Below are 11560 nucleotides of genomic sequence, written 5' to 3'. Positions count from 1 at the left end.
TAAAGTCTTATAACTTAAAAAGTATGGTTTGCATACACGAATAAACAAACCAATGAATCAAGATAGAAAATCCAGAAATGGATTCAATTACATATGCAAATTACTGGAGAAAGGCGATAGACTTTTAAAAAGTGTTTTTGGGAAAACTGGATGACCTTTTGCAAAGATAAAATTCAATCCGCATGCTGCAAATAAAAATAAACTGTAAATATATTAAAGATTTAAATGTAAGCAGTGACACTCTGTAAGTACCAGAAGAAAAATAGCGGAGCACTTTCCTAACTATGACTAAAAATGCAGAAGTAATAATGGAAAAGAGTGATACACTTGATAATATATGTAGACAAACAAATTTTACATGACTGAAAAACTACAATAAGAAAAGCAAAAAACAAAAAGAAAAATATGGGAAAAATTATTTGCAATTTCTATACTGGACAAAATGCACTATTTTTATATAGTAGAGCTTCTAAAGGCAGAGGGGTTTTAGAGACTAGTGACTCTATAGAAAAGTCAGCTAGAGATAGGCAAAATCACAAAAAATGAAACACAAATACTCTTGGACATATGAACAGATACAAAATCTCGTGCATAGTAAGAGAAATGCAAGTTAAAATTATGTTGAGATAGTACTTAACTATCAGATTGATAAAAACACAAGTTTAAAAACATATTCTGAGTGCCATTTAGAGCTAGGAATTTTGGCATGCAAAAAAGGAAATTCAAATATAAGATGAAGGAGGTTGAGTAAAAAAGCAGCAGTGTAAACTGAGATTTATTTTATCTCAAAAAATACCCAACATATAAAAAAAAAGAAATCTGTCTTTTTAATGCAAAGAAATAAAAATGATCTCTAGTCCAGTTAAAATGAGTAGCTGTAGGATTCAGATTGTGTTCTCTAAGTCCCATTTCCCCATAGAAAGAGCCGGGACTCCAGAGAAATGGGTGATTCTAACTCTGGGATAGAAAATATGCGAGGATAGTCTGGATCATCTTGTCACACCAGAAAGCAATGAAGCTGAAGGATCACAATGTAAGAGGATTGGTGAAAAGAAAACGTTTTGAAGTTGCTCCCACTGGTTGTTTTGAGCAACAATAAGGACAAAAGATGTCAATAAATCATGATACATGAAATATATTTAAATGCATGACTTTTAATGGTACTAAAAAACATCACATTAGTCACCTTAGGAAGACTTAAGGAACCAATTCATTATTTTAAAGAATAGTAAATAGAAAAGAAATATTAAGTATTTATCCTGCCTTTCGTATACTAAAAGTACTTCAGAATAAACAATGGAGGGAAATTTCTCTTAGAGTCTAAGTAATGCATGGGAAAGAAATGAGAAAGTATTATCACTTTGCAACATTGAATGGATTAACAGATCCAGGTGATTATCATTAGGGGTTGCCAATATCACCGAGAGAGACAATTAAACATTATATGTCTTCTTGATTTTATTCCACATTACTTCTATGAAATATTCTTGCCAAAGAAAATTGAACTTGAATCTGATCAAATCTCTAAATCTAGTTACCATTTTGCAGGATCCCAAGAAACAGCAGAACATGTTAAATGACACCAAGGGGATTCAGTCAGCAAAATCTGCATTGAAGAAAACTCTATAAGTCAGGTAATCCAGTATTTTCAATGACAATAACAATGACAAAAATTGAAAGGGAGAAAAGGATAGTTGCAAGAGCCTTGTTGATAAAGAAGCATGTCAACCAATAATAATGTGTGGACCTTATTTGAATCTCAAACAAAAATGAAACAAAATCAAAATTCTTTTAAAATGAATGAGATATTTGATATTTTGAAGTAGTTACTTTTAAACATTTTTAAGTATAGTAATTACATTGTGATTTCATTTTAACAATAATATTTATCTCTCATCTAACACTCTTTAGAAATATTTATGGGAAAATGTGTTTTCTTGGATATGCTTCAAATAATTGGGATGAGGAGAATGGCTTAGGGTACATATGAAGCAAACTTGGTGGAGAGTTGACAGCTGCTGAAACTGGGCATTGGATACATGAGGGTTTATCATACTCTTCTAAATTGGAAAATGTTTGAAATTTTCTGTGATAAATAGTTTTAGAAAAATCAGGGGATGCCTCTTTTTGAAAACATTGGTCAGACTTTAGATGTAGAAGACATTAACCAAGAACAGAGATGTTTTTCCTGTATGGAATTGCTAACATCCTGAACACACTGTGCCAAATACTTTTACTCTAATTTGACAGATTATATGTATTTTAAAAGTAATTTTATTTAGATTCTATTTAGGTCATCCAGATATGTATGTGAGAACTATACAAATGCTTATCTGTTAAGTTGTGTTCTGTTTAAAATATGAAGCTGTCATATTGCTAAGTGGACAAAAACTACCGCTTGAAAGAATAGGTTAATTCATCAATACTGTGTAGGAAACTGTCCTGAAACTTAATGGCTTAAAACAACAATCATTGGATTATATCTCACAGTTTCTATACTGGGGCTTCTTCTATTCTTGCTTGGTATTTCTCATGCAGTTTCAGAAGGTGGCAGGCCACACTGCTATGGCTGGCACTGGGTGTCTCAAGCCTGAGTCGTCCTACATTTTGCCGTTCTCGCCAAGTGGGGTCTCAGCTTTCAGAGCCTGGCCCCATAACCTCTCTCCAGCAGAGTGTCCTGGACTCCTTGCAGGGCAACTCAAGGCTTACAGAAGGAAGCAGAAGCTGTCAGGTTTTCTTAATGCCTGGGCTGAGAAATCCCAGAATATTCTTCCACATTGTATTGGTCAAAGCAGTCGCAATGCCAGCCAAGATTCAAAGGGAGAAGAAATGTACTCCTTTTCCTAATGAAAGGAGCCACATGTGCATACAGGGAGAGGCAGGGCCATCTTTGCAGACTAGCTACCAAAATCAGTTGTGTGCAGAAGTCAGCAAGCCTAACTCCCATCAACTGGGATTGTGTGTGTGTGTGTGTGTGTGTGTGTGTATTTATATGTATGTATACGTGTGTGCATATATGTGTATAAATATACACACAATACATACATGTATATAATTAATGTATAATTAGAAATAAATTGATTTATATATATTAATTTATCAATATAATATGTATATAATTTAATATATAATACATAATGATACATATTATATCTCCATATGATACTATAGATAGTATATAATCTAATTTTCTCTGTCATCTATATCTATTATCTGTCATCTGTCTGTGGTCTATCTATCTAGCTGAATGGGGACTAAGAGAGTATACAAACTATATTTTACAACTATCCAATCCACTACCCATCTCACAGATATAGATGCAATTACTAAGTCAAACACTATCTCATAACGGACGGCTTTTCCTGGGGTGAAATACTTTTTTTTTGCTTTTGGCATTCCTTCCCTTGCCTTTTTGGTTGTTGTGGGGACTGAGTTTTCAAATCCAGGAGATGTGAGGAAACAATGGATGCCTTTCTTCACTGCTTGTAAAGGTCATATGAGAAACAAGCATGAGCAGAGTGATTCTGACTAGATGTGCGAGCACATGCAGAATGGGACACATTCACCATGTCGTTTGCCAGTATTATCCCTTTGCTCACACAGAGAAAAGGAGGCTGTGTTTCTATCTTCAGATGGTTTTGGACTAAATTTGTGTGAAGTAGAAAACAGGAGTGAATCACTGAAATTTTTGCTTGTTCTGTTAGGGCTTGGAAAGACCCAAAACAGAGGTGGTGTCTGAGTCCAGGAAGACAGAGAGGATGTTTATAAAACAACAGGTCAGGAATTTTCCTCTCAGGTGTCACGACAGTAAGCAGACCAGAGCTTCAAGATGACTACACAATGCCTGTAGTACCATAAAGAAGATTCTCCTTCAACACCAGTTAAAAGGAAAATAATAACAAACTATAAATAAGCATAGACAAGTATAGATAAGTACAAGATAGTAAAAAATATTTTGACTTTATTCTTTTTCCATATGATTATTTTAACAGTTTTTATAAAAAACTAAATATTTAATAAATGGTGTTGGGAAACTGGCTAGCCATGTGCAGAAAGCTGAAACTGGATCCCTTCCTTACACCTTGTACAAAAATTAACTCCAGATGGATTAAAGATTTAAACATAAGATCTAACACCATACAAACTCTAGAAGAAAACCTAGGCAATACCATTCAGGACATAGGCGTGGGCAAAGAACTTCATGACTAAAACACCAAAAGCAATGGCAACAAAAGGCAAAATAGGCAAATGGGATCTAATTAAACTTAAGAGCTTCTGCACAACAAAAGAAACTATCATTAGAGTGAGCAGGCAGCCCACAGAATGGGAAAAAATTTTTGTGATCTACCCATCTGATGAAGGGCTAATATCCAGAATCTACAAAGAACTTAAACAAATTTATAAGAAAAAAAAACCATCAAAAAGTGAGCAAAGGATATGAACAGACACTTCTCAAAAGGAGACATGTATGCAGCCAACAAACATATGAAAAAAATGCTCATCATCACTGGTTATTACAGAAATACAAATCAAAATCACATTGAGATAACATCTCATGCCAGTTAGAATGGTGATCGTTAAAAAATCAGGAGATAACAGATGCTGGAGAGGCTCTGGATAAATAGGAACACTTTTACAGTGCTGGTGGGAGTGTAAATTAGTTCAACCATTGTGGAAGACAGTGTGGAGATTTCTCAAGGGTCTAGAACTAGAAATACCATTTGACCCAGAAATCCCATTACTGGGTATATACCCAAAGGATTATAAGACATTCATTTATGAAGACACATGCACATGTATGTTTATTGCGGCACTGTTTACAATAGCAAAGGCTTGGAATCAACCAAATGCCCATCAGTGATAGACTGGATAAAGAAAACGTGGCACATATACACCATGGAATACTATGCAGCCAAAAAAAGGATGAGTTTATGTCTTTTGCAGGGACAGGGATGAAGCTGGAAACCATTATTTTCAGCAAACTGACACAAGAACAGAAAACCAAAAACACCACATGTTCTCACTCATAAGTAGGTGTTTAATAATGAGAACACATGGACACAGGGATGAGAAAATCACACACCGGGGCTGTTGCAGGGTGGCAGGGCTAGGGGAGAGATAGGAGGGGGTGGGGGAATGGGGAGGGCTGACATTAGGAGAAATACCTAATGTAGATGATGGGGAATGGATGCAGCAAACCACCATGGCATGGGTATACTTATGTAGCAAACCTGCACATTCTGCACATGTACCCCAGAACTTAAAGTATAATAACAACAACAACAACAACAACAACAAAACCTAAATATCAAATTCTCAGGTTTTTTTTCTCATCATTTAGTGTTCTCACTTTGTTGGGGTCTAAACACTTGTGTTGTTTTTGAGTAATCTAGTACTGGCTCAGATCTATCTTCTCAGGAGGTCCCAGAAATTACTTGTCAGGAGACTTGGTAGGATGGTCTGCTCACCAATGTAGTTAATTGACTGCTGCTTTTACACTGATCTTAAGAGTACGGTTTACCTTTGGTTGGAATATAGCTGCTTTTGGGAGAAACTGGTGAGGTTAGATCATCCTCAGATTTCTGGAAAATATTTTATTATAATAAACCTAGCTATTCACAGGAAGATTATAATACCTCGTGGATCATCTGGGGAAAATACCTGGTCTTCAAGGTCACTATTTCCAGCAGCAAACATAAAAGTCCTTTAATCCATGTCCCACATGTAGGTTTCTTAATTCATAAAATTCTGCTGTATGATTGCCACATATAAACAAGAAAGGACTTGAACATATGTGAGCTATAAGAAATGTTGGTAAAGCAATGCAACCCATGGGTTTAAATAAATACTTTTGGCAGCTTTGTTAACCATACACGCGAAAAGTAGGTTTGCTTCACCAGTAAGGGATACAGAAAAATCCAAGCTCTCTGACCTACGTGTGATACACAGGAGAATAAATAATGATAATAATGAGTTTTTAAAAATCTAGTTTGTCTTTCTATCAGGATGGAGCATGAGATTAAATACACATTGTACATAATATCTCTGAAAGGCTGAGAACTTGTGCAATCCGAATTAAATTTCATGAAACAAATGCATGGAATTGATGCTTTCATTTTGAATACACAAGTCTTTTTCTCCTTATATTCTTTTCCCCTGTCTTTTTTCCTTCTCTCCCTCCTTGTCCTAGCACCCCTCCTCCCTACTTCTAAAAGAAGAGAACACTGTTCTCAGAACTCTCTCAGGCTTTCTTAATTGAAAGCAATGATTCTGAGTCACTCCTTTATATTAAGTGAAATGCTCTTGCATGAATCTCTAGGGATGAAGTGATTAGCCCAGCAAGAAGTCAGTGGACTCCAGTTGTCCCTGAATGTGGTGGAAAGAATTAAATACAATTTTGCAAAGATAACACTAAAAGAATGGTATTTTCTTTCAAAACATGTCCTTTTCTGAAACATCAGTGCAGACACATGTCAAGATAGAAACTGGATCGTATTTCTAACAGTTGAAGACTCAGATTTCATCAAACAAGACTGTTTGTTCTCATGCCCAAACTGTATCCTACACTGTCCCGTTGTCTGGACTATAATGGAACATAACATTAACTTCGGACAGTGGAGGTTGAGTTGGTGCCAACCTTGCTAATGAACATGTGGTTTCAATAATAATGTGGCTACTTGCATATTAGGTGGCAAGGTGCCAGGTATGTACTTAATGTTGAGAGGGCAACTGATGTAAAAAGTACCATCTCCTGTTATGATCGCGTTTCCAAAAATACTCTGCATTCAGATTGAGACTCAGCAAAATGAGGAATGTCACTCAGCATTAGGAAGTTTACGGCACTGACAGATAAGGAGGAGCCCTACAGATTCCACACACACACTCTGTGAGCCCGAAGCATCCATCACAAGGCCTTGATGATAACGAAACGGATAACGCTGCAGTGTGGGAAAACAGCCTGACCCAGGAGAGTGGTGGTGGGGGAAGGATTAGGATCACTCCCTGCTTCAAGTTCCTGGTGTTCTGGACTCAGGGACTTGAGGGTCTGAAAGCTAGAAGACAGTGAAATGAATTACAGTGTAATGATATTCCCACTACACTGACAAAATGGATTCAGTTACATAATGGTAGCATTAAATGTTATTAAGAAGGGATCCAAAGTCTTGGGGCCAGACTTTCACAAAATCATGATAAGCTGCTAAAAACAGCTGAAATAGCACATTTATAGGCTTTCCAGTCCTCGGTTTGTTGAAGGGGAAAAAAGTTGTTATATTTGCTTAAACATTCTGCAGTGCTGGCCTATAATCAGGGCCTTAATGGAGGGGTCGGGGAGTGTCAGGACATATCTGATTTGATTATTGTATCTTAACATGCACTTTTGTTTTCCCTAAAGCTTTTGTGAAGTGCAGAGATAAATGATTTGCCCAAGGCCTTGGTAGTTGGGTAGGGCAATTATTTTTCTTGGTGTCAGGACCACCTCTGTAGAGTGACCAGGTATAGAGGGTGGACTGTTTTTCCTTATTTCTATCTTTTCTTTGTATAAGAGAATCTTTATTCTCATTTTTATTTGTATTTTATAAAATTGATTCACTGTGGTATGTAGTTTTGGTTTTTTTTAGATGTTTAATTTTTGTGGGTACATAGGTGTATATGTTGATGGGGTACATGAGATAGTTTGATACAGGCAAGCAATGCATATAATCACATCATGGAAAATGGGCTGTTCATCCCTGCAAGCATTTATCCTTTATGTTACAAACCATCCAATTATGCTCTTTTAGTTACTTAAAAGCGTACAATTAAATTATTTTGACTATAGTCACCCTGTTGTGCTATCACATACAAAGTATTATTCATTCTTTCTAACCATTTGTACCCATTAACTATTTCCACCTCCTCCCAGTAGCCCACTACCCTTCTCAGCCTCTGGTAACCATCCTTCTACTCTCAATCTCCATATGTTCAGTTATTTTCATTTTTCCATCCCAGAAATAAGTGAGTACATGTGATGTTTGTCTTTCTGTGTCTGGCTTATTTCACTTAATGACCTCCAGTTTCATCCATGTTATTGCAAATGACAAGATCTCATCCTTTTTTCTGACTGAATAGTACTCCATTGCATATAAGTATGTGGTATATAGTTTGGACTAAGGTGTCTATCACCACAATCAACATACAGAGAGTTCCATCACTTCAAAAAATTTCTCACGCTGCCTGCTTGTCATCAGTCTCTTTTCTACCTCCAGCCTCTGCCAACTGCTGATCTGTTCTCTATCCCCATAGTTTTGTCTTTTCTTGAATATCATATAAAGGGAAACTATAGCATATAGTATTTTGGGTCTGATCTATTTCAGTAGCAAAATGCATTTGAGATTCATTCGTATTGTTTCATGCATGAGTAATTTATTTCTTTTTATTTTGAAACAGTATTCCATTGTATGGATGTACCAGTTTGTTTATCAATTCACCCATGAAAGGAAATTTGTACTATTTCCAATTTTTGGCTTTTTATTATTATATTTTTAAAACCATTTTATTAAAGTATGATTGACATACAAAATATGTTCATATTTATACAACTTGAGGAGTTAGGAGATAAGTATGCACTTATCAAACCATCGCCATAACGTAGCCATAAACCTATACATCATTTCCAAAAATTTCCTCCTGCTCTATCTATTATTATAATAATTATTATTTGTGATAAAAACACTTAACATTAGATCTGCTTTTAAAGCAAAATTTTAAGGATACATTATTGTTAATTACAGGCCCTATGCTTTACTGGTAATCTCTAAGATTATTTATTTTATAGAATCAAAGCTCGGTACTCCTTGACTAAACCTCCCATTTCTCCCTCTCCACAAGCTCTGACTACCATCCTTCTGTTCTCTGCTTCTATGAGTTTGACTACTTTAGATTCATTATATATAAGTTACATCATGTAGTATTTGTTCTTCTGTGTCTGGCTTATTTTGCTTAACGTAACGTATCTCAGGTTTATCCCACTTGTTGCTGCAAGTGGCAGGATTTTCTTCTTTTTTAAGGATGAATAATATTCCCTTGTATGTATATATTACATTTTCTTTATCCATTCACCTGTCAGTGGACATTCAGGTTGCTTCTATGCCTTGGCTATTGTGAACATGCTGTAATGAATATGGAAATGCAGATAGCTCTTGAAAATACTATTGGCTTGTTATTTATACCTCTTTTATATTTTGACTTTTAGTGGTTGCCGTAGAGTTACAATATGCATCTTTAATTAATCTGAGTTTACTTTCAAATAATATTAAATTACTTCACATTTAGTGTATGGACCTTGCAACAGTATATTCAAATTCCTTCATCTCATACCTCATGCTGCTATACATTTAACTTTACATATTCTACAAGCACATAGTATATGGCTATTATTTTTTCTTTGCATAATCAGTTATTGTTTAGAGCACTTAGCAGTAAGAAAATGCATTTTAAACCTTTATTTATTCCGTTTCCCACAACTCTTCATTTGTTCGTGCGGATCCCGCTTTCTCTCTGCTGCTACATTTCCTCTACCTGGATAGTCTTCTCAAACATTTCTTATAGAGCAGGCCTCTTACCAGTTAATTCTCTGTTTTTCTTTTTGAGAAAGACTTTATTTCTCCTTAGTTTTAAAAGATGTTTTGCTGAGTACAAAACACTAGCTGAAAAATATTTAAAAATCTTTAATAATGTCACTCCATTTTCTTCCGGCTTACATGATTTCAGATAAGAAGTTTGTTCTTATTTTTGTTCCTCTGTATGGAATGTATCTTTAGTTTTGTTTTTAATAAACTTTGTTTTTAGAACAGTTTTAAGTTTACAGAAAAACTGCAACAATAGTACAGAGAGTTCCAGTGTATCTCATATCCAGTTTACCCATTATTAATAACTTATGTTAGTACGGTGCATCTGATCCAGTATTGAAAAATTATTGCTAAAGTCATACTTTATTCAGATTTCCTTAGTTTTTACCTACTGGCATTTTTGTGCTCTAGGACTTTGTCTAGAATACCATGTTATGTTGTCATCATGTCTCCTTAACTCCTCTGGGCTGCGACTATTTTTCAGAATTTGTTTTTGATAACTTTGATAGATTGAGGAGTACCGGCCATGTGTTTTGCATAATATCCCTAAATTTGGATTTATCTGATGATTTTCTCATTATTTCACTGGGGTTATAGGTTTTGGGGAGGAAGACCACAGAGGTAAAGTGCCATTTTCATAATAATCATATTAAGGAGACTTACTTTTAACATCACTCTTCACTCTTGATGCTGACCTCGATCACCTGGCCAAGATAGTTTGTCAGATTTCTCTACTATAAAGTTACTCCTCTCTCTGTTAGTTTTGAAATCTTTGGAAGGAAGTCAATATGAACATCCCATGATTAAACAATGGGGAGTTAGGTTTCCTCTTCTGAAGGGTAGAGTAACTACATACATTATTTAGGATCTTCTTCAAGTAAGACTTGTCTCTTCTTACCCCTATTATTTATTTATAACAATATTAATGTTTTTTCTTTTGGCTGCCTTCAGAGATTTTCTCTTTCTCCTCTCATTGTGTTTTATCATTTGGGTAAGATAATATTTCAGGTTTGATTTTGATTTTTTTGTTTGTATTGCGTGTATCCTCATTGGTACTCTTCGTGTTTCTTGGATCTGTGGTTTGGTATCTATTGTTAATTTTGGAAAATTCTTGGCTATTATGTGTTCAAATGTTTATTCTGCCCTGTTTCCTCTCGCTTCTTGTAGAATTCCAATTAAACACGTCTTAGGTATTTGTCGTTATTCTACATTCTTTGGCTCTTCCAGTCTACTTTTCTCATGATTTTTCCTTTTGAGTAATTTGTATTCACCTATATTGGGCTTACTGAATCTTTCTTTGACTATATCAAATGTATTGATGATCCACTGAAAGGCATTCTTTGTATCTGTTACTTTTTTAAAAAATTTCTAGCATTCCTACTTGGAACTCCCTTGGTAATCTCTCTCTCCACTGAAATTACTTATCTGATCCTGTGTGTTGTCTCCTTTTCCCATTAGAACTTTCAACATATTAATTATAGCTATTTTGAATTTCCTGTTTATGGTTTTGACATCTGTATTATATCCGAGTCTTGTTCTGTCAATTTACTCTTGCCAGTGTGTTGTTTTTCTTGCTTTATTTTTGTATGCTTTGTAATGTTTTGGTTGAAAGCTGTATACTTTCTGTAGGACATCATATACTAAAGTAACTTTTTTTTTTTTTTTTTTTTTTAGACAGAGTCTCACTTTGTCACTGGAGTACAGTGTCACAATCCAGGCTCACTGCAACCTCTACCTACCAGGTTCAAGTGGTTCTCCTGCCTCAGAATCCCAAGTAGCTGGGATTACAGGTGTGCACTGCTATGCCCAGCTAATTTCTTATTTTCAATAGAGACAAGGTTTCGCTATGCTGGCCAGACTAATCTCGAACTCTTGACCTCAGGTGATCCACCTACCTCTGCCTCCCAAAGTGCCGGGATTACAGGCGTGAGCCACCACGCTGGTCAGGTAAG

The 11560-nt window shown here is 35.5% G+C and overlaps 1 long non-coding RNA gene across 1 annotated transcript; it reads left to right on the top strand.

Moving 5' to 3' along the window:
* Positions 1-1547: 1547 nt before the first annotated feature.
* LOC144579059 (uncharacterized) lies at positions 1548-11560 on the top strand. Its single transcript, XR_013525889.1, has 3 exons — positions 1548-1634; positions 11283-11398; positions 11491-11560. It is a non-coding gene; the product is annotated as an uncharacterized LOC144579059 (long non-coding RNA).

The sequence above is a fragment of the Callithrix jacchus genome, chromosome 1 (genome assembly GCF_049354715.1).
Source record: "Callithrix jacchus isolate 240 chromosome 1, calJac240_pri, whole genome shotgun sequence".
Lineage (NCBI taxonomy): Eukaryota > Metazoa > Chordata > Mammalia > Primates > Cebidae > Callithrix > Callithrix jacchus.
The sequence above is the reverse complement of the archived record's forward strand: the minus strand, read 5'-3'. Positions and strand labels throughout refer to the sequence as shown.